This window comes from Dipodomys merriami, unplaced genomic scaffold (genome assembly GCF_024711535.1).
Source record: "Dipodomys merriami isolate MVZ:Mamm:240054 unplaced genomic scaffold, mDipMer1.0.p SCAF_8, whole genome shotgun sequence".
Lineage (NCBI taxonomy): Eukaryota > Metazoa > Chordata > Mammalia > Rodentia > Heteromyidae > Dipodomys > Dipodomys merriami.
In genome coordinates, this window is record NW_027206401.1 from 21,370,151 (window position 1) to 21,390,629 (window position 20,479).

At 37.5% G+C, this 20,479-nt stretch overlaps 1 long non-coding RNA gene across 2 annotated transcripts in view; it reads right to left on the reverse strand.

The window, feature by feature from the left end:
* Positions 1–1,242: 1,242 nt before the first annotated feature.
* LOC138819182 (uncharacterized) overlaps positions 1,243–20,479 on the reverse strand; it is a 54,475-nt gene continuing 35,238 nt past the window's right edge. The window contains exons 1-4 of one of the 2 annotated variants that reach the window (XR_011369347.1): positions 10,990–11,073; positions 5,097–5,353; positions 2,597–2,690; positions 1,243–1,444 (exon numbers count right to left, since the gene is read on the reverse strand). This is a non-coding gene — a long non-coding RNA (uncharacterized lncRNA). Of the gene's footprint in view, positions 1,445–2,596; positions 2,691–5,096; positions 5,354–10,989; positions 11,074–20,479 lie in introns of those variants that run through there. The other variant, XR_011369346.1, reaches the window with a different exon arrangement.

Below are 20,479 nucleotides of genomic sequence, written 5' to 3' on the forward strand. Positions count from 1 at the left end.
GAGTGTTTAAAAATATCATCCTGATGAAAAGATATATGATGTTTTAAACAAAAGCAGTTATGGTTAAAGGAAGATCTACTAACAAATGGGGAGATTCTCTAGGCATCTTGTTAGATGAAAGCAAATATGTACATCATATGAAAACTACAAATATTTAATCAAAATACTTTTAATCCTAAGATTGTCTAAGTAATTTTTAATTTATATTTTAAATTATAAATTTTGTCCAGATATATTTATTTCCCTTTTTTTTACATACACCATTCTTCTATCATAAAATTTAAAGATAATTTTCCTTACTTTAAAATATTCTGTATTTTCCTGGCAGTAGTGTTTTATCTATAAATCTGTGAAAATTCTATTAATGAACTAATAGTTGTCAGCACTAAATGCACTAGGTACACCATCATGTAAAATAAGGTTCCAATGGACATTTCTTAATGTATATGCATTACTTTCTCACAAGAAAGATAAAACAAAAAAAGAGCCTACTAAATTGCTAAATTTTATATTCCATAAAATGATATCATCCACTAACATCTTTCTGCTCTTGGTAGTAGAGTGGTAACACATTTGTTACCCATTTGAAAGTGTAATTTCACTTGAAAAATACTGAAGTAAAATACTACTGTATAGTATATTGTATACTATTCCCTTTTGTTGTTTACTTAGCAAATACATCATTAATTTAGCATATTTCCTTTTTAAGTATGTATACACCTTTATTTTGTAAGTATTGTAGGGATTTAATTCAACCTTGTGCTTACAAGACAAGTACTGTGTCACTTATGCCACAGACAAGTCCATTTCACTTCATTTTTCATAATTCTCCTACCTCTACCTTCTGAGTGGATAGAATTATAGATATGTGTCATGATACCTGGCCCTGTACATACTTTAAAAGTAATCAGATGTAAACAAAATAAGGGTATTGATTTTAAGAACGTGGTCAGTTTCTTAAAACTCAAACACTGAAAATCAGCAAGAATATCAGGAAGAACTCTGAAATTGGAGAAAAAGCTTCCAAGAAAAAAAGTCAAATGGCCATTAATATGCATTTCATTCCATTTAATATGAAGTGTTGAAAACACAGAGATAAGACAATAGCCATAATAAAAATTAGAGACTAACTAAAAAAAGACATGAGTCCTAGATTAGAAAATTATGCCAAAATTTTATTTCTGTCTTTTAGGCTCCATTCCATCTTATTTTTTCTTTTTTGCCAAATAACATGTGCCATGATGTAATTCCTTCTCTTCTTCGGTATTATTTCCCTTTCTTAATACCTGAAGTGCACTGTTTCCTTTAGAAGTTTCTGTTTCCTTTAGAAGTCCGTTTCCATATGCTCCAGGATGACACAGTTAAGGTTCTCATCTGCAAATAGTCAACTCTGCCCCCGAAACAACTTTGTCAGTTGCTTAGTTCGTGCCAGAAAGAGATGACTCTGTGGTGTAATCCAAGCAAAATTAATAACAAGCAATTATTCTTAAGCATTCTTTATTTAAAAAATATTTTGTTACTGTAAAGGTTAGGTAGAAAGGGGTTACAGTTATAGAAGTCAGGTAATGAGTACATTTCTTTTTAAATAGTGTCACTTCTTCCCTTATTTTCCCAATACCCTTCATTTGTTGTAACTAGAATGTGCCTATAAATCTACAAGTAAACATACTGGATGGTTTAAGCATTATTTTTATACATCGGTCTATCTAGAGACATAGCAGTGAGGAACTAAGAGTCCTGGAGTGTTTTGAGAGAAAAAAAAAAAAAACTTTTGAAGAAAAGTGAAAAAGAAAGGGTTTCTTTTAGGTTGGAGGTGTGGGACTTAAATGCCTGCCTACCAACCACCAGGTCTTGAGTTCAAAATCCAGAATCACAAAAAAAAGAATGGATGGAATAACTAGTAAGTGAAAAAATGGAGGGAGTCAAAGTTACAAAGAATGAAAAACATATTTAAAAGTTCAAAGAATGCTACCGAGTAGCTTTTCACAAGTTTGTTTTGAGCAATGTTTTATTTCACTTTTCATGTTTTACATTTTTATCCCAAAATGCAGACGCATCACTGAAATTCCTGTAATGCACACTTGTAAGTGTGGACTGAGAAAATATTTCCATTGCTGTGAGTTTTGATATACTAAATATTCCCTTTTAAGCTGTCCCGCCCTGCCACAAGGGATATTCTGCCAAGGAAAGAGATGAGCTCACCATTTTTTGAGCTTGTTCAGTGGACATACTTAAATGAAGTCATCTGATGGGAAGCTGACCTCTTTGGTAGGTAATCTCTCATGGTAAAATGTTGTGCATGGTTAATAAGTCACTTTGTTGTAGGATGCTTTCAATGTGTTCATTGTTCATATTTGTAAAGGAATCCTCTCTCAAAATCAGGGATCATGAATGGCACACTAGCCTACAAAAATCAACCCATTATGTACAGTAGGTTTAAGTCTCATTCAAACTAACCAATCTCAGTTTAGATTCTGTACAAATCAATTTGTCCTGGATAGGAAGACGACAAATGAAGTAGGAAAAACAATCTTTCATTGTGTGGTTTTTTTCACTCACACTTTCATCTCAGTTAAATCTTACATTATTGCATTACCTTATATCTTTTTCTATACTTCAGTTCTGGTTTGCTTTTTTTAATGCTACTTGTCTTAGTCTGTTCTGTGTTGCTTTTACAGAATATCTGGAGGCTGTGGTTAACACAAGAAAGAGGCATGTTTAGTTCCCAATTCTGGAGGCTAGAAGTTCAAGATCCAGTGGCTGTATCTGGTGAGAACTTCGTGCTGAGTCCTAACATTGCACAGAAGTAGGAAAATCCAGTGAATATGAAAGGGAGAAAACACAAGGGACATCTCAAAACTCTCACACCAACTAATACAGTCTTATATGAGGTAAAACTCAATGACTTGTAGGCACAGTAAGTAACCCAGTCTTTCAAAATAAGCATAAATCCTTTCATGGATATAGAATCTTCGTGATCTAAACAGCTCTTCAAAGTTTCATCCTTCTTAACCCAGTTACCAGGGACCAAAGTTCAATATGAGTTTTGGGAGGAACAGGTACATACAAATGACTATGCAAAACCCTCATAGTAGTATCTTTAAGAACCTCAACCTCTATATTCTCTTTCCTTCAAATTAAAAATCTCACATTGTTTCAGTGGGTAATCTTGAGAAAGAATTAGACCAATTGCTTAAAATAATTTATATATTTTTTTAATTTAATTTTATTTTATTTGAGAACATACTGTACAGAGGGGCTACAATTACATGGGCAGGATAATGCATACATTTCTTACCAAGCATTGCAGCCTCCTCCTTTGTTTACCCTTCACCTCCCTTCCCAGCCTCCCCCCTCCCCCCACCCAATTATACCCCCCTCTCCCCCCCCACAAAATAATTTATATTTTTATAAATGTCTTCTAAAATGTGAATTTATGCACGGTATTTAAACTGGTTATCAATGAAGTTCACTAAGATATGGTAGCCAAGATAATAAAAATTGAAATTTACAAGTTTCCATGCTTCCTCAAAAATATTAATCTAATTTAGAACTGGAAAGAAAAGTCTGTCATCCTGGCTGTTAGGATAAAATTTAGGAGCCCCAACAGTGATCCTTTCAAAATATATGTTTTTAAGTTAAAAAATAATTTTAACCACTTTAATAAAAATACTTGTGTTCATGAAGCTCCTCTGCTTCACTATAAATGTATTTAGTTTAAAAATAAAATAGGAACAGATTTATGTGGTATAGTGTGATATTTCAATAGGTGTACACTATATCAATATCATTTATATTCTTATCTCCAACACTATTTCTTTGAGAACATTTGAAATTCTGCTTTCTATTTAAAAGTATCCAATTAATTGTGGTCAATCATAGCCACCTTACTATGCTACAGAACATTAGAAGTTATTCCTTCTATCCAACTGCATTTCTGTATCTATCAACCATTTTTTCTCCACTTCTCTTTTTCCTTCCCAACCTCCTAGCCTCTGGTAATAACTAATCTACTTTCTAGTTTTATGAGATCTCCTTATCATGAAGGAGAAAGAAAGAAAAAGGTTTGGAGTTTTACAACGGCAAAGTATTTCTAGTTGAAAAGCAGGAATAGAGTTAGAAAATACATCAATACAACCAGTCTTCTAGTCAGTGGGATGGATGATTATGTTTTACAGGAAGATATTTAGAGAAGATTTAAAACTAGGCTAAATAAAGGAAATAATGAGAGGTAAACCAAAGTATTTGTAAGTGGAGGATAGACTGACTTTAGGATTCAGGCTTAAAATTGAAGATCGATAATAACTATATAAAATAAGAATTATGATGAATTTTATTCATCTCACCTCCAAGTCTCTATTTCTGCATCTTTCCAATCCAAAATATATTTTCATAAAGGAATTTGTAAGTCTTAGCTTCTTATAGAAATATATGATTCAATAGGAAAGAAAGTAATAAGTGAAGTATTGGATCTACCCATGGGAACGGTATCTCCGTATGTCATCTCTCTATTTTCATCCACTAGAACATCTAAGCAGTTATGCTGATCACTTCCCTAGTATGGTTTGGGTCAGTTATAGATTATGTACTCTGTAGATTCATTATGGCATTTCCCAAAGCCTGATAACATTAACAAGGTTCGACTAATGTACTCTAACTTGGTGCTAGAAATATCCTTTTGTGCTGAGCCTCTGGCAGTATAAGAATTTTAAAAAAACAGCCAGCAGAGAACCTTTCTTTACTGTGTTTGTCATTTTTATTCAGGTGGCTATATCAAAATACCTTATTCTGGATAAGTTTTAAACAAGAGGAGCTGATTTTTCACAGTTCTGGGGTCTGGAAAGTCCAAGATATAGTCCAATACCATTACATGTCTGTTGCTCATAGACAGAGGCTGCAGTGGGTCCTCACATGGCAATCCCACCTTTCTAAAACCAATCCCAAAGAACCTTCCTCCCCCCAATTCCCTGCCCTTATAACACTGGGTATCGAATTCCAACAATTGAAAGAGGAAACCAATGTTCAAGGTTTGGTTAAATTTATTTTCTTATACTTACTTCCCCCTGAATCTAATATTTTTATTCCTAATAACATACCTCATTTATTGATACATTAATTTCATTTGTACTTAAAAGATGATAAATATGACAGTGTTTCAATTTAAGGAAAATTCAACTTGCAATTGCAAATTCCATCGAGTACTGGAAACTTTATTTCATGCAGTTCTTTTTGTTTCTAACTTTAATTCTGTTAGAGTTCTTTCAATTCTTGTGTTAGAAACATATCTGCTTCTTCATTATATTTTTTCACCTTTAGTAAATTGCTTCTCCAATAATTTGGATTTCATAAAGGCCTGGACAAGAAATATAAGGTGAAAATTCATGATATTTGTCTTCAAAGTTCCATACAAGTATATTACACATTACTATTTTGCTGACTTTAGTAATTAAAGGCAAAGTTCAATATTAGATAACAAAATTGCCTTTTGTTATCTAATATTGAGAAAAGAGGGGAAGAAAATGAATATCACTTTTTAGGAAATTACTTCATGAAACATAAATCACCTTACATTTGCAACATCTTTTCCTCAAGGTACTCAAGTTTTTTGTGAAACAGATTTACATTTTAAGTCTTGACTAGTTCAAGTTAGTTTCATAAACATGGAACACTTATTATGTGCAGGGTACTGTGCAGTGCCCTGCAGGGGATTCAATGATAAATAAGATTCATGCAGTTGAAGAATTTACCACTTGCCAGAGAACTAGCAAAACACAAAAATAATGCACAAGACAGATTATAGAGAGCCATTTGGCTTCATGGAAAAAGTATATAGTTTTTCCTGTCCAACACAGTTGATTTTCCTCTTTTACACAATAGATACTAGTAACTGAATTAAAATCCATTGTAAGACTTTTTGGGAGAAATAAAGTAGCCAGCAAAGGATAGATGTGTATGAAAAGAGGTTTCCATGTTAAGACACTAACTAGTAGGGTCTCAAGATAAATATAAGGAGTGAAAGAAAGGAGAATAAACAGGAGATGGTAGATTAGAAGGAAGTCTCAACAAAGATCTCAACTAATTTCACAGAGGAACTTGGAGCTAGGTAGTTGAGTAGCATTCTTTCATGTTGGCCTAAGGAACACAGACAGACCTTTAGAGTCATAACTGGGAGTGGATTTCCTACAGCAAAAGGAAATCACTTTGTAAGAGCCAACCATCTTTGCTCAAAGAAGGGCAAATATCAGAGTTGAGAAACAAGAGTTTTAAACGATAGCCCATCAGCCTTCATACCACCAGGAACAGGGAAATGCAAACTTAGATTCTAGTAGATGAGGACAACTGGAGAGGGAGGAGGAGGAAACAGAGTGGCATACCACACAGTCCATTTGGTATGTTGATATGTTGATATGTTAAATAAATTATTTATGGAGAATGCATATAAGACTCAGAAAAGCCGAGCACCGGCGGCTCACGCCTGTAATCCTAGCTACTCAGGAGGCTGAGATTTGAGGATCATGGTCCAAAGCCCAGGCAGGAAAGTCCATTAATCTTATCTCCAATAAACCACCAGAAAGCCAGAAGTGGTGCTGTGGCTCAAGTGGTAGAGTGCTAGCCTTGAGCTGAAGAGCTGAGGGACAGTGCTCAGGCCCAGAGTTCAAGCCCCATGACTGACGGGGGTGAAAAAAAAAAGACTCAGAAAACTCAGAAAATACAGAAAAAGTGAAAAAAATGTGAAACTTCATATTAGTTACAATGCATTTTTAAATTTTAATATTTTATTAGATTCAATGAACAATATGCCACATTTATCACTTGAACAATTAAGTGAAAAATTGAGATGCTTGATATTCTCACTCAGATGTATGTTTTCCCACTATAGGACACCTCCATTTGTTCTACTAATATTATTTCTTTTCTCCAAACTGTCAGGTTTGATAAACTTTTTTTCACATTTTGTAATGTTTTTCCACTTCTGTTATACCATCATCATAATGTATTAAAGTGCAAATGAGATAATCAGTGCTCATGGTACAGAATATGATTACAAAAGATTTCATGAATGCACCAACATATGATGTGAAATAATAAAATACCTCATTTTAGGAAATATGTTTCCTTAAAAATCCAAAGAATTATGAAAGTTGGTCCATAAATCATCATGAAAATAAATCAGAAATAATATAATGCTAATTATGGAAGTAATTTATAAAGTAACATCATACTAATACAATATGATAATAGAAAAGTGTGCTAACACTCCCTGTCTTCCTTTGTAAAGAATTGGCTCTTTGCAATAATCCTCACGTGGGCTCCTTTCCTGGCAACCAATGGACTAGAGTTTGGGCCACCTCCCAGCAGCCTCTGGCCTTTATGGCTTACACTTACCCCTTCCCATCACCACCTGAGAGAATGCCACCTCACTGCCATGTCGCGAAGGGCATGCAGGAAGAAAGGAGTCTCCAGGAGGTGGCTGCCAAACCTTTAGATCCCAATTACCTCAAACTCATCATTTGCATCAGTCTGGAGAAGGAAGGGAAGTAGGGTTCATTGCCCAAGCCTGCAAGCTCTTGGTGGTGCTGGATATTGGGCAGCTGTGGCTCAATCTACTCTATGGTGATGTTTTTCAGGGAATAAGACATCCCAGCCTCTCCTCGGGCAGGTTCCACATTGTCTTCAAGAAGCACCCCTTCAAAATCTTGCTGCTCCTCTATAACTTCCTTTTTCATGGGGCCCAACAGTTCTGAGGTAGCCTCAACCGCAGGGGTGTGGTGGTTGCCAGCATCTTGTCCTGGCACTCTATGCCTTCACCTGCAAGGTGCAATAGCAGCTCTTGCATCTCCTTCTTCTCACCCTTCTGCGACAGCTGGTTGACACACTCCTCATTCTTCTGATATAGCTCATCCAGGATTTCCATATGTTGGTTAGAAACTGTGGAGTCTTTACTGGCAGTCATGTGTTCTGACAGTTGGCTGCATCAATGATGGAGTTCATCCACTAGATTCTGGTAGTCCACCCTGTGTGGCAGGTCACGGATGAAGGAGATGTTTAGCCTCTTCTTGGGCTCCCATGTGTCCTGCTTCCTCCAGATGCACTGTGGTTCCAGCTCTAGGGAAAGAGGCCTGGGCTCCAGCTTTATCTGGCACAAGGCCACCAGGTTGACCAGTCATGTGCAGTGTCTTGCTGCTTCTGAAGCTTCCAGCCAAGTTTTACCTTCTTTGATTCAGCAACTGATAGCATTTCAAGGTAAAATCCCCACATGTTCTTTACATCCTCTGGGACAGTAACATCAGGTAGAGTGACCTCTTCTTCTTCGTTTCCTTCTTCTTTGTTCACTCCACCTTCTCTAGGGAAAGCCAGGAAGCTCAAGTGGGCTCACAGCTGTTCTTTCTCATGCCCTGTTGCCTCCAGGCACCTCAGCGTGTCCTGGAACTTTTGAAGTATCATATGGTCTCCCAACTTGCTCTGTACTTCCCCTTCTTCAGTTGTTCCAGCAACTGAGTCTGCCTCAGCAGGTGCTGCTGCAGGGCCTCCTTCTCTGAGGTCAGCTGCTGATTGGAGGCCATGTGCTGTTCACAGGTGGAACTGAGCTCCTGAAGCTGGGCCAGGGACTGGTCATGCAGCTCCTGCAGATTCTGAGCTGTGTGGCTCTTTAACTCAGCCATCTCTTCCTATTCTTCTAACTTCTCCTTTCGCCAGCCCAACTTCTCCTGCAGATGTTTCTTCCCCTGCTGCTCTGAGTGCAGGATGCTGGTGAGCTCCTCCTTCTCACTGCTCAACCTGTGGAAAGCATCCTGTAGCTAGGCCAGCTGATAATTTAGCTCTTAGTTGTGCATGTGTGTGTCTCATGGTCTCATGTTCCCTCTCTATTGTCTCAAGGATCTTGTGTTGCTCTTTGGCATGCTAATTCCATTCCTCAGCCTGCTTCTCCAGTATCCAACAGGCACTCCTGCTGCTCCAGTTCTGGAGAGTGGGGCTCTGATTTTCCTGTATCTGAATGTGAAGTTGTTCTCCAAATTCTTTAGCTCCTTTTGCATCTAGTAGGCCTGGGCCTGCAGCTGCTGCTCAGCCTGAGATGGCCCTACAGGAGGAATGGCGTGGCATCTGTGACAGCTGCTTTCTCAATTCCACAAGGTTACTCTCTCAGTCCAACACATGCCTTACACTTTGCTCTTTCTCCTCTCTGTCGGTTCATCTGCTGCAAGGGCTGCTGGACCTTCTCCTTCCATATGGAGCTCTCCATTTTCAGGTCCTCCATGGAGTTGTCTCTAACTTAATATTGTCACCAACTCTTTCACGTTGTTAAGTTGTCTTTCCAACTCTGCCTGCTCCTCTAGTGCTTGTTGTAACTAAAATTATGATCTCTAAAGAGCGAGACAAACAAAAATGACAAAAAATTTATTTACAGACTCAACCACCAAACCTCCAAGCCTCCAATGGGCAGCCCCGACCTTTATGAGTCGGTCTGCAAACCACCAATTTCTCCAAACCTCAGACCTCCAAAGCCCCAATGCTCCAACGGGGAAGGCTTCTCCCTTTCTTCCCCTCCTCCTCCTCTACAGGCCTCTCCACTCTCCACAGGCCTGCTGTGCTCTGCTCCAGGAGGCCTCTTCACAGGCCTCTCCACTCTCCACAGGCCTCTCCACAAGCCTCTCCACAGGCCTCTCCACAGGCCTCTCCACAGGCCTCTCCACTCTCCACAGGCCTCTCCGCTCTCCACAGGCCTCTCCACTCTCCACAGGCCTACCCTGCTCTGCTCTCCACAGGCCTCTCTGGAGGAAAGCTCCAAATGACCCCTCGAGGAGGCTTGCCCTGCCCTCCACAGGCCTGTCTCTGTTCCGGCAGGCTTTCCTGTCCTGCTGTCCCTCTCTCCACTGTCCCTCTCTCTACTCCCGGGCCTTGCAACACACAGCCTATATATAGGCTTCATCCCTCCCAACTCCAACAAGACTCATGGCTTCATCTGCCTAACGGTTCCCAACTGCCATTCATGCCCCTCCCCCAAGCTGCCCACTGTCCAATCATCTTGACAACTGCCATATGGGGCTAGACCCTCCAGCAAGCCTGGCCACGGGGCCACGCTGATTAGCTGATTATCAGGGCTGCTAGGTTATTACAGTAACTCATGAATTTTGATCTCCATGTTGGCCTTCTGTGTCAGAAGCACTGCCAGCCTCTCCTACAGCTTGGTATCATCTTCCTCCAGGTCATCATAGCTTCTGTCTTTTCCTGGAGCTGCAGCTGCATGTTATTCAAGGATTTCATGAGCTGGAGGTTGTTCCTGTTGGTCTCATTCTGCGTGCTGGAACCTGCAGCGACAATGTCACCTCTAGCTCTGTAATGCACTGCTGTGAAGCCTGCAGCAGACTCCCTGCCCCAGTTCTCTTTCATTGGCCACCTGCTGCATGTGGGCCAACATCTGTATGGACAGGTTGTAGAGCTCCAGCTCTGTTTTCAGTGCTTCTTGCACAGAGGCCATCTTCTCATTCTCTTTCCTCTGATGATCCTGCAGGTCTTCTTTTCCTGCTTCAGTTGTTTGACCTCACTGCAGAGCTGCTGAGTTCATGGTCTGCTGGAGTCCAGGGCAAGCACCAGGTGTAGGTAGTGCCTTTCCAGATCCTTGGTGTTATTGGCCTTGGCAGCTCTGACTGAGCCCAAAAGCAGGGGAGGCTCAGGTTAGTGTGATCTTTGGTCAAACCCTCAGTTGGATTACCGACCCCCGTGGTGTTTTAGGGTTACCTCCCTTTGGTTTCCTTTTCTTCTTGGATTCTGTAGGTCCAACAAGACAATTCCTCTGATGGTATTCTTGCAGTCATTTGTTTCCTGCAGATAATTTTTCTCATCTTGTTTGATCAGACATCCCAGCACTGGGATGGGGATGATGGGAGGGGGGCACATTCTCAGGCTCTCTGAAATCACCTCTATTCTTTCAATAAGGACCAACTAATGTCTACTTCCTACTGTATCTCCCAAATCATCTGATTCTCTCACCGTTCAACACTTCTACCTCCCTCAACTGCTGGTAGTGGTGTAAGTCAACAGAGGAATACCAGAGTAGGCAGCATGGAATGTGAGCGGAGCTCCAATTCTTGCATCCCATTAGTCAGAGAGAAACATGAAAATAGGGGGTGTGGCCAGAATATTGTGATTCAGGCAGAATGAGTGGAGTCACAATGAGAACTGAAACCCTGTCCAGTTTGGTTGGGGGACAGGTGGGACCTGCTCTAGCTGTATAGGTGCACAGTTTTACAAGTCACCTTTCCCAGCTTCCATAACACAATTGTGGTCACCAGAGTTTCTGCCAGGCTTCCAACTTCCTTCAGGAAGTGGTACCAAGAAACACAGCTATCTGTGTCACGTCAAATGTCTTCAGGTCTTCACTCCAAGCAGAAGTAACTCTCTTGTTCTACCATAATTGCTGACTTTTGAATTCTGATCAGAGAACCACTAAAGGTTCATAATGGCTTTGGTATAAACTTCTAGTTACTCTGGGGCTGAAGGGTTTAGGAATATCACAGGTCCAGGGCTCCTCTCCATGAATATTAATTAGCCATGATGCATACCTTGGCCATGCATAGCACAACACATGTTCTACACACTGGCTGGTGATCACAGAGGATTCAGAAACAATCATGGGGGGAATGAGAATTTCTGAGAATTCCAGCTGTTGCCTTCTTGAAATATGTGAAATCTACACCAGCATAGAAAGAAGAATAGCAGATGAGGGCAAACAAATCTGTTAACAGAAGTTAACTAGCCAGCTACATCCAAATGTTGTCCAGTGTGTCCAGAATCCAGGTTCTGGGGCAGCCTTCTACCACTCCGGAGCCTTGGACATCTACCTCATCTCGGGAGTGATTGGTTGTCCTCCAGTGCTCGGCTGAAGTGATCTATGGTGTGTAGCCAAATTTTCCTTCCAATGAAAAATTAGTGCTGGTTGTGGCAATACAAACCTGAAATCCTCTCTGATCAAGTCACTTCTTTGGATTAAGGTTGTGAAATGCGTGTTACCAGGACTCAGGGTAGCAGCATCCTCAGTCCCATGACTGAAGATGGCAGTGACCACGAGCCCTTGCCACAGGGATCCTGTAAGCATTTTTGACATATGCCTTTCTGCTATTTCCTGAAGTTATTTATTTTCTTCTGAAATGATGATATTATGGTGGATTTTTTGTGTCCTGTTTTTTCAACATCATGAACATTTCCTGCCTAAATAAATATTTTTCCCTAAGATGGTTCTGCTTTTATTATCTTTTATACAGATTTACCAGAATTTGCTGAACAAAATTATAATTTTATGATTTTTTTGTAACTTTTTAAAATGCTTCAATGAACAACATTGCACATTTTTCTGACCATTTCCTTAGGAAATTTTCATAAAAGTAGAACTGCCATGCCAAAGACTATTCGCATGTCTAAGGCATTGGTATATGTTGCCAGATTATCCTCTGGGAAATCTTGTCAACAGTGTTTGAGACTTTGTTTTTTCACCCTTGCCAAGATTGATAATTAACCTTCCTTTCAATCTGTGTGGTTTAAGAGGTAGCTTTTAATATTGTACATATAAATGCAATAGGATAACACAATTCCACAGCACTATGAAAATTCAGAAGTAGAAGGAATTACATTAAATCCAGGAGAATGAGAAAAGATTTCCAAGAAAAGGAGAAAGATGACTTTTAATACTGGACAGAATTTCAACAAGTAGAAATGGATGAGACCAGGTAGAGAAAACATTAAGAATAAAATTAATATCAAGAGTAGTTGAAATTCTTCTTTGATTGGACTATATGAGAAAAAGAAAACTGAAAATAAGATGAAACTAATATAACATGAGGCAAAAAGAACACAAATCCAAACAATAACCACTTAACTTTTGTGTTGATAAGAACTTGGAATCTATGATTAGAGCCATTTATTTCTTCTGAAAGCTTTGATCACTTCCACTGAATAAAAACACACAGAAATCCTACCATCCTTAAATGATGGAAAGAAAGCATATATAAAAGGAAGAGAGAAATAATGGTTAAGCCAAAAATAGTGGATAAAAATGGATCACCTTGACTACATTTAAATGTATGAAAAAGACACCATTTATATCTGAAAAAGAAAAGAGTTAGAGTAAAATTGCATTATATGATAACAAAGTCTTAGCATGCAGATTTCATAGTAATCACTGGAAAGAGAAACAAAGTTAGTTAATTCATACAAATGTAGGCAAATAACCAATAAATATCAAAAACATGCTAAGCCACACTAGTAATGAGATAAAAATATGTCTATAGAAAAATGAGATACCTGGGCTGGGAAGGCGGCTCAGTGGTAGAACGCTTGCCTTGCATGCATGAGGCCCTGGGTTCGATTCCTCAGCACCACATGAGCAAAAAAGAAAAAAGCCGGAAGTGGTGCTGTGGCTCAAGTGGTAGAGTGCCTTGAGCTGAAGAGCTGAGGGATAGCGCCCGGGCCCAGAGTTCAGGCTCCATAACCAAACCCGAAAAGAAAAAAAAAAAAAAAAGAAAAATGAGATACCATTTTGCACAAGAATTTATCCAACAATGTAACAACCTGTAATATAAAAAAGTAGATGAAGTTGAATTTAAATTTTGTCCCTTTTCTCTCTCTCTAATGGAGCAACATTTCTATTATTGAACAAGGACAATGGTGTTCAGGGGCTGGTTCCCGGTCTAGCAACATCAACATCACTTGAAATTCATTAAAAATGCAGATTCACAGGTCCTATCTTACAGCTAGGAAGATGTAAATTTAAGTGACACTGATGAATGCTAAAGTTTGAGAACCACTGGAGTACATAAATTAAGAATCATTAAGGAACTGAAGTAGAAAAGAGACATCACCACTTGTTTATGACAATGAAAAAATAAATGATTCAGAAAACATTTTGTTGGGGGAGTAAAAGAAATGTTAGAATTTGAGATATTAACAGTAATTTAGTGCTGAATAATAATGAGATTTAAATATTATAAATATTTATAAATATCATGATTATAAATAAAGAGAGTAAATTGAAATGGGGATGAAAATCATGAGTTTTATAAAGATCATAGGGATATGGCCAGGGAGCTGGAGGAAAAGGAAATAGTGTTAAAGTCATTCTGTGGTAACGAAGAACAGAGTATGGGTGTATGCTTCAATATTGAAATTAAAAAGAAATAGTGGAGTGTTCCTTGACTATCAGTCAACTGACAGTGAAGGGTCAGTATTCTCTAGTTAGAGTTCACTTGGAGAAGGCTGGGATGTTCATTGATGGGATGGGTACGTATTAGTGAAGAACAGTTTGTGAGCCTGTAGATGAAAGAGTAGAGGTTTCAGATGGAAATGATTCTGTAATATTACATGCTATCATTTTATTGTGTGCACTTTACTAATTTTAGATCTGTTTATCAGAAAAATGGTAACTGGATTTAGCATGTTATAAAACATGTTAATCAAACATATGCCTTCTCCTTCATACATTACTCCTGGTACCAGTGTCTAAATTGTCCAGTTTAGAAATTAGGAGAAAGTTGTTTCTTTTTATTTTCTTAAGTTGAAAACTTGAACCATTTGTACTCTTGTCCTACTTATCCCAATGAACTTTACAGTGACAGCCCAGTGACCTTTTTCTTCTTTCAGAACCTTGTGTACTGCCTTTCCATATCTGAGCAAGTGGCAGTATGGGAATTCTCTGATTAGAGCTTTTCTGTTCTTCCTACTTCTTATAAAGATATCAGGTAGAACAGGGTTCTTATTCTGAGAAGTTGACAGTTTATGGTGAAAACTTCAATAGATTTAGCTTGGAAAGAAGTAAAAGGGTCATTTCTCAAGGAGTGTCATCTTTATCAGTAACCCCACAAAATGTCAGTTTCAGGCAATCTCTTTTTAAAAGTTCAACTGGCTAAAGGGGATTGTAAAGATATTTTTTAAAGAAAAGAAGAACCACCAGATTCTATTTTCCTCAAAGACTGTGGGGGCAAACTTCCAATGCTCACCATGAGCCAATGTGTGTAAAAACTGTAAGATCAACTCAGGAATTAAAAAGCAAATAAGTAAAACACTTTATAGGGTCAAACTCAAAAGGACTGTACTGTTCTCTGTACAGAAATGAGGTTGTATGCTAGCTTTTAAAATGAACCACAAATTCTGTATCAGTCTCAAATGGGAAATATTATTTTATTGAATAATAAATTAAAAATGAATTCACTTCTTTCTACTTATAACTTAGTAAGGACTTATGATGTAGTCTTTACAGCCAGTGTGCAATTCTTCAGTTAACAAATAAAAGAAGTATTTATGAGTCTGTGTGTACAATCATCTAAAATGAGAGGTAGGGACAAAAAATGCTTCAAGAAGTATAATTTCTGAATTAAAAAAACAAACCAATGTCCTTCAGGGGTTCAAATATGCTTGTGGTATTAGCATTGCCCCCTTAAGATTTCAAACCTGGTGAGCAAGGAACAGGGTACCTTTGAATAACCCTCTATCTCCATTCACAAGAGGAAAATAGAAATACATTTATAAGGATCAGTTTGGAATTTTATTGCTTTTGGCTAAAGGCCATGTGAAGACTTACAAAGTAAAGAGTCAATGTTATACAATTATTTAAATAAGGATCAAGAGGGAGTAAAGTTGAATGCTTCCTAGGTAGGAATGCTTTGAATTTCAAAACAAAGATTATAATAGAAGCAAATAATTAAAATGTTTAGCTTACATGTAAAAATATGATTCTTGTTTCTGAAGCAGGAAATACAAGTAGGCTATTGTTCTATTCAGACAATAAATATTTTATTTGCTCTCATGAATAGTCTAGCTTTATTTCAATACATAGGAGACTAAAATTCGTGAATGGCCTATGAGTACAAAAGGTTTATATACACAGTCTGAAATAAAGAGTTTGTAGATACTTTGAGTTGTAGTGAACAGGATTTCAAACAGGTTTCTACAAAGTCAGTACCCTTAAAGGTCTAAGATGACAGAGATCACCACCAGTGGCTCACACCTGTAATCCTAGCTCCTCAGAAGGCTAAGATCTGAGAATAGCGGTTCAAAGGCAGCAGAAAACTCCGGGGGACTCTTATCTCCAATAACTTACTCAAAAAAGCCAGAAGTGGCTCAAGTGTTGTGGCTCAAGTGGTTGAGTGCTTGCCTTGAGCAAAAGAAACAGGGACAACGCCCAGGCCCAGAGTTCAAGCCCCAGGACTGGAGGGGGAAAAAAGGAATTTGTGAGAAGATATGGATTTTCTTCAATGAACAATATATATTCAAACACACATACAACATTCTGCACAGCAGATTATGGTGATTACAGATTCTTTGATACCTGTCTCTGGCCTCTTTATAAGTCTAAGTACTTCAAGTTAAGAATACCTGAGGAGCTGGGTGCCAGTAGCTCATACCTATAATCCTAGCTACTCAGAAGGCTGAGATCTGAGGATTGTGGTTCAAAACTAGACCAGGTAGGAAAGTCCATGAGACTCTTATCTTCAATTAACTACCAGAAAACCAGTTGATATAAAATCATATCAGATATAATGTAAATGCACCACATATACACACTGTGTAAGTGTGCATGAAAGGTGTTAGGTTAACCTCACATACTGTGCTTGTGTTCAGAAAGGCCTTTTGTTTCAGTGATAGAGAACTTCCTTCCAATACAACCTACAGTACTACTGTCAGTATGTTTTAATCTGTACTACAAAATGGGCAGGTGTTTGCTAAACAATAATGGCCCCCCTCAGCTGACAGAGTTAAATCAATGACATCAGTGCACATTAACTAAAATACATTTTCCTCTATAGCCGAACCTTCTATGCAATTAACCTGATGACTTTGAGAGAGCAGAGAGATTAAATATGGAATGTGGTCTTTTCAGTTGTGCCTTTCAGGCTGTCTCCGGCATATATTTTTCATATATACTTGGACCATTTTATGTAGCAAAGAGATAAGAACCATCAACAAAGCAATTCTATCCTAGCAGTTCCTCGTCTGAAATGTGTCTCTCCTTTCCCAGCAAGCTTCATTCTTTCATTTCAATTCTCCTATATTTTGCTATCACTCTTTCTGCTCTAATGTTTTAGTACATTTAATAGGCATGTTTTATTGGTTCTACTAAGACTATCACCATGACTTATTTTTGGTTAGATTTGTTTTTAATTTACAACATGGTTATTCTATAGGAAACATAAAACAGGAAGTTCTTGGCTTGTGGTTTGTTTCAGCACAATGATGACTACATCAAATGTACAGAAAGCACAGAATGAGCAATGAGAACCAAAAATGGAATAAGTCACTGTGAACCTGAAGGTATTATCTGGAAATAAAGTCCTCAGTTCTCATGTCCATTTTCAAAGCCCTACCTACCTGTGAAATAGCTTCATGAGCTCTATATATAGCAGGGAGAAGAAACACTGCCAATGAGATTTTTTCCTCAGGGCCAAATGGACTTCCTATTATCACTCATATCATTTGGAATGAACCAAAGCATTATCAGCTCTTAGTAACACTCCTGGATGTGCTGTCCCTCTGTGTGTGTGTGTGTGTGTGTGTGTGTGTGTGTGTCCCTGGATATATACATATGTGTGTGTGTGTGTGTGTATGTGTGTGTGTGTGTGTGTGTATATATATTTCCTATCTAACATGAGAGGAAATGGGAAGATGGAAAAGAGAAAAGTCAGTAAAATAGGAATGGTGACAACCTTGAATGCTTATCATATATTATATATATTATTTTATTTATTTATTATATATTATACTATTAGCCAGATAGCACAAATACAACATAAATAATGGATTTTTATTACTTCAAATACAGGTTTTTTAAAAAAATATTTGACCCATGTCCCTATAATACAACAATTCCCAAACACATAGGGAGTTCACAAAGTAAGACAGATTTTTAACTTTCATCCTAGAAATTCTGAGACATTGATTCTGGATACTATGCTACAGTCTTAGGTTGTTTCAACTAATTAGTTTTGGAAACACCAGGATAGTGAATCTGAGAACTAAATTTAAAATGTTTTTCTGCCAGAATTCTAGCAAGTGATCTAAGGTTACACAAAAGGGTTAACCTTGATTAATTCAATGAGAAAGGTAATTATATTAATCAAAGTGGCTAGATTCCTCTCAAAGGGCTCATTTCTAATTAAGCCTATTCATTTATATAATTGTCTTTCTCAATTGCGATGGCCGAAAAATTAGCATGCATGTTTTACTCGCTTCATAGAAACTAACAGAATGTTAAGTTTGCCAAGCTCACCACTGCCACTGCATCATTGGTACTGAGTGTGATTTTCAAGCATGATTTTGATCAATGAGTACATGGATTTTAAAGCATTATCAACTGTTATTAAAACCTCTGGATGTACTTTCCCCAGGGCCATGTTAGATTTGGATCTTTTTATGGGGGGGTGGGGGTGGGAATGACGGTTGTGGGGCTTGAACTCAGCCTGGGCATTGTCCCTGAGCTCTTCAGCTCAGGGAAAACACTTTTCTACTTGAGCCACAGTGCCACTCCCGGTTGTCTGGTGGTTAATTGGAGAAAAGAGTCTCACAGGCTTTCCTGACTGGGCGGTTTTGAACCGTGCTCCTCAGATCTCAGCCTCCTATTGAATAGTTAGGATTATAGGCGTGAGCCCTGGCACCTGGAGTTTTTTATTAAAATGTACATTTCCATCTGTTTCTCTATAACTTTCTGCATCCCTCCTTGGCTAATTTGCTTCTTCTAATTCTCTCTCCTAGAATTTCCAATTGCCATTTTCATTTAAGAAGACCTTGTATCTAGTAATAAATCTGGAATTAACAAACCTCTTTTACTTTGAATATTACCATGTTATCCAAATATTTATATATACACACACTTTAAGTATAGTGTGTGTAGGATTATATAATAACTCTCCTAGGAACAGGTCTAGGATGTTATCTCAGCCCACAAGATCCAAAATGGAATGTATGATTCAAGCATATTTATAGACTATAAAATCTGATTCCCTGTACAGAATCTATATGAAATGCCAAGTCGTTCATAATGGAAAATTAGTTAAGAGTGTAAAAGGAAAAGGACTCCATTTCAAACATCTAGATTAATCAAATTCTTAAAATTTGGAAAACAATTTTTAGGCTCAAACTTTGACTCTTTTGATTGCTACTTTTTTTCCATTAAGGAACTGTTTTGGAAAATTTGAGTAAGATCTGTTTAACAGCTTTCAAATACACAGTGAGCCAAAATAAGAAGTGAATAAAAGATGTAATGAGGGTTATTCAAAACATATTTTTAAATGACATTTTTACCAGAGATTCTTTTATACAGGGAAATGCATATATTCCTGAATGGTAGAGAATTATCATTTTATTAGTACATACTAATTGTATAAAGTGATATGTCTATATGTATTAGATATGTTTATAATGTGCTTTTGTTCAAATTCAAAGTATAAATTTTCTTTTAAAGTGAAATTTTAAGAGGGAAAGCTCACACCTGCAAATACAATATATGATGAAGAAAGACAAACTTTCTCCTAATCAAAATTAACATTCAAGAAGTTCAAATTTTTAATCCAAAATCATTAGCATAAACAGACATTTGCTATCAGCAAAGTATTGCTCTAATATAGGCATTAATATGAATTTAGAGCACATTAATTTTATCAGTAGGAATTTTCAGAAAGTCTTTTTTTAAAATTTTATTTATTTTTTATTGTGAAAATACTGTACAGAGGGGTTACAATTACATGGGCAAGATAATGAGTGCATTTCTTATAAAGCATTGTAGCCTCCTCCTTTGTTTCCCCTTCCCATCCCTTCCCAGCCTCCCCCCGTCCCCTCACCCAATCCTTCCCCCCCCCCACCAAAGTTGTAAGTTCATTTTCGACATGACAACTTGTACTTCTCATTGTTGCAATGGGTCCACCTGTATCCTTATTTAAATGGCTTGTTTTTCCCCTTCCCCTCCACAAATTAGAGCAAAGTATTGCTCTAATATAGGCATTAATATGAATTTAGAGCAAATTAATTTTATCAGTAGGAATTTTCAGAAAGTCTTATAGCAAATAAATATTTCAGATTTACAACTGAGTGACAAACATTTTGAATTACTAAATCATTTAAAAGTCTCATAATTTTAATTTAAAACAATACATACATGCACAATTATACACTGAATTCAAGGTCTATTTGCAAAGGCATATACACATCCCAGGATATTCAACAGTTTCTTTTGGCCTCAATTCTCACAAGCTATAAAATTCCATATGATATGAATTTGTCCTGTAGGTTAGTAGTTAGTAGTATAATGTTTGATAAAGGTAACGAAAAGAAAAAAGTCAGATTTAAAAAAGAAAACTTTCATCCCAAGGAAGTATTTTCAACTGATTTTCATGCATCATAGTTAAATTAAATAGAGAAAGTATATTAACTTTTTATCATTTCTGGTAAGATATGTAAAAAATACTTAAGCAATTAGAATTACCATAGAAAGTATTATTTC